Source organism: Centruroides sculpturatus, unplaced genomic scaffold (assembly GCF_000671375.1).
Source record: "Centruroides sculpturatus isolate CEXI.00-Female unplaced genomic scaffold, Cexi_2.0 scaffold2089, whole genome shotgun sequence".
NCBI classification, from domain to species: domain Eukaryota; kingdom Metazoa; phylum Arthropoda; class Arachnida; order Scorpiones; family Buthidae; genus Centruroides; species Centruroides sculpturatus.
Genome location: NW_019386847.1, coordinates 52,977 through 56,698, shown reverse-complemented (window position 1 = coordinate 56,698; position 3,722 = coordinate 52,977). Strand labels below are relative to the sequence as shown.

At 29.8% G+C, this 3,722-nt stretch overlaps 1 protein-coding gene across 2 annotated transcripts in view; it reads right to left on the bottom strand.

Annotated features, from left to right (window-relative positions):
* LOC111615842 (solute carrier family 22 member 4-like) overlaps window positions 1-2,839 on the bottom strand; it is a 10,140-nt gene extending 7,301 nt beyond the window's left edge. For both annotated transcript variants that reach the window (XM_023357275.1, XM_023357274.1), the window contains exon 1: window positions 2,717-2,839. The gene's annotated coding sequence lies outside the window, so the exon portion shown is untranslated. The remainder of the gene's footprint in view (window positions 1-2,716) is intronic.
* Between the last annotated feature and the right edge of the window lie 883 nt (window positions 2,840-3,722).

Genomic DNA, 3,722 nt, shown 5'->3' with positions numbered 1-3,722 from the left:
GACTCAACATTTCCAAAATATGTATAATTTTTTGGTAATAATCCGTATAAACTATGCTATAAACAAAAAATTGTACGATTACTTACCGAGTGTGCACCGCCATTGCTAATGCGTGTTTTCGTTGCGGAAGGACGCTCCGCGACGAAAACAAGCATTAGCAGCATCATCATCATCATCATCATCATTATTTATTAACATGTTTAGTACACATAACCTGGTTCCGCTGCAGCACTACCAGGTGTAAGTAACAAAATCAATATAAACAACAATATTACATCACATTTAACTTATTATGACATTAATTCAGGGTTATTATAATTTGTATTATTAACAATTATAAATTATTATTCAGTAGTTAAGTATTAATTATTATCTAGTAATTATTAAAATTAATTTGGAAGTACAGAAGTTCACAATGTTACATATTACATAAATTAATAATGCTACAATACAATTTATATTACCAACAAGTATCAACAAAAATATGCTTTCATCAAATATATTGTCAATTATACGCGTAACAACATATATCAGGTCTATAGTTAATGGACTTAAAGAAAAAATATCAACAATTTACTCATTAATTATTTCCAGAACGTACAACTATATTCAACACATATTTTAAGTTGACGCCTTATACTTCCAAGTATTAAACATATTTATCCGTTAAACTTAAATTGATATACAGTGTTTGATAGTAAGCAATACATTCCGAATACATTAACAGCATTATTATACTAAGTAGCATATTCGTCATCAATAAATATACCTTTACATATATTTAGCATTAATTACCTATATTAAAGTATATTCAATAACAATTTGCATATACAGTCGACCTCCCTATAACACTGTTGATAATTTCGTTTTATATGAATTCCATGTTGTACGAGTTACTTAGATTTTTCAAATACCTGTGCCGGGCTGTGAACGGCTCACATATTTGTAAAATCTAAGTGACTCGTACAACATGGAATTCATATAAAACGAAATTATCAACACTGTTATACAGGGTCGACTGTATTTAATTGGGAAAATTATCGTAGACTATTTTTATTGTTTTAAATTGTTATAAAAAATATTATGTATTATATTTGTCATTTGACCATTTGCATAACAATATAATATAATAACAACGTACTTACATAATACTTTTAAATATTATAACGACAGGATGTTCTACAATATAAATTCGGTAATGACTTCAAAATTTACTACGTTTTATAAAAACAATTTATTACTTAAATTTATTTTAGACATAGAACAGTTCTCAAACTGTAATTGCCATTATCTTTTCGGTTGACTCAGAAAACCTAGAAACGCCGAAAAATGCAAAAAATTTCGGGGATTTTTTTCTGTATATATGGATGTTAGTGTGCGCGGAGGACACGATTTTGTTCACCCTGTTTGAAGCTTAATAATTCCTGTGCTCTTTGTCAAAAATTTCTGAAATTTTATAGGGAGGTTTATGTATTCGGGGATCGATGGTATTAAATTTTGGTGATTAAAGGTCGAGGGAGTGGAGAGATGAAAGAGTCGTATGTATCTCTAATAGGATCGGACTTAATGACGATTTTACTCGTTATTAGCACTTAAATTTTTTTTAATAAAACCAATTTCTACCCTTAAAATTAAGCGTTTTAAAATTTTATAATATTTTATTAAAAAACATTTTATATTTTTAACTATCATAACGGATGGCGCCATCAAATGTTGCCGGGAAACTTAAGCAACCTGTTGCTGTATTTTTATTATTATCGTTTTTAATTCTTTTCCCTGTTGACAATAAGCGAGTCTTGTTTTTGATGCTCATCGCAGGTTCGGCTGGGTCCACAATAGGGCGACCGGGTGACGGAGAATGTGGCCCGACAAATCAGGATATATAGTCGAAAATGTTTCGACCGGTCGGATTTCATGTCTAGAGTAAGAGGCGGACACCTAAATCGCCTTCTTTATCCGGTCGTCTTTAAACTGTATAAATAGTATCTTTGTTGTAGTTCCACTCTCACGCAATTTTTTAGAAAGTAATATATAATAACGAGAGGAAGGTAAAAACTAAAGACATGCTAAAATTAAACAGTACAAATTATTTATAGATAAGTCTATCTATATTAATTCATATAGAATTATTTTACGAAATTACATTTTTACATATACATTTTCATACCTAGATGATAGAAGAGCCAAAATAACTTAAAATAATTTTGACCAGGACAGTTTAGATACACATAAGTGTCGATTCATATGAGAAAGAGGGGACATCCCATCAACATTTTTCTATCAGCAAATTTTCCCGCTTTCGGCTTTTAAAATTAAAGTAGAAACAAAAGTGCCTTAAATTTGTACAGTAGGCTACATCCACTCAAAACCCGACAATGGAAAAAAAATCTCTTACTCGTTGTTGGCTCGTCTCGACTAATATATATATATCGACTCCGATATTAAGTAAGGTTCAGAAACTACCTCCATTCAAATATTTTTTGTTATCCACTAAAACTATTTTCCTACACCACTAAACCTGTACGGGTTTCGAACATTTGGAGCTCTCCTCATTGACTATAAGGCGATTCTTGTGTAAAAACTAATAGAAATCACATATTTTCCTTAAAAATATATTAAACTTCTTTAAAGTAATAAAACGACAATTGATTTTTTTCTAAAGTTACCACTAAAAATAGTTTATCTCATCTACAAATATAATATCATTTGTACTTACCCGTTTTCATGGGTTAGGTTGGAATAAAGGCCTGCAATTTTGTATAACAGCCGTATTCTTTCCAAACTAAACAATTGATATTCGATAAGGGAATAAAGATATGATGTATAAATAGGCGTAAATATTATTTTACGACTAAAATGACGTTTATAATACGTACACTCTAATGATGTAAGCATATTTTGTCGTCATGCTGTGCGGACGAATTAACAATTTTTACTTGTTTATTCGTTGAAAAATTAAATTGTTCTTGTTGAATGTGTTATGTCTAATGACAATTTAATGTTATTAAAAAGTATACATTTGAAAATTGTTTGTAGAAATAAATAAAAAGACAAAAGACTGATTTAAATGAAATAAACATTTAACATTTTATTTTAAAAAAAACCACAAAATAATATAAGTTAAATTGCATTTTAAAATATTGTAAAATTTATCGAAGCAAGTACAATACAACTCAGCAAGAAGCTTGAGAGAATGGATAATTAACATTATCATAACGACTAACATAACTTATGTTATATACCAGATCATTAATTTTCAAGATTTATTGCTTAATACATCTACAGACATCGATTATTTATTCTCTTTTTTTCTCTATTTATATTGTGAGGGACCGGACCTGACGAATTTTAATAGAAATTCGTTTTTCGTCTTAAAAAAAATTCTATTTTATTACCGGAAAATGATCACATCTCTCTCCGGAGTCGTTTCCTTTCTCAGGGAGCTCAGCGAATGTATCACTAGAAACTAATATAAAAAATTCCCGATTGGTGAAAAAAATAACGTGATTTGGATGTATAAAAAAGGGTGACTCAGGGACATTCATTCATTCATTCATAGTCTCATTGCACAAACAACAGGTACAGTACATCCTGGTCTCGCAGAAAGCATTACCAGGGAAATGTTTACATGGATAAAGTTCAAAGTACATACATAAAATAACGGAATAATGAATTTGAGAGGGATTTCATCATATACAATTCATATATACGAATCAGTGTCA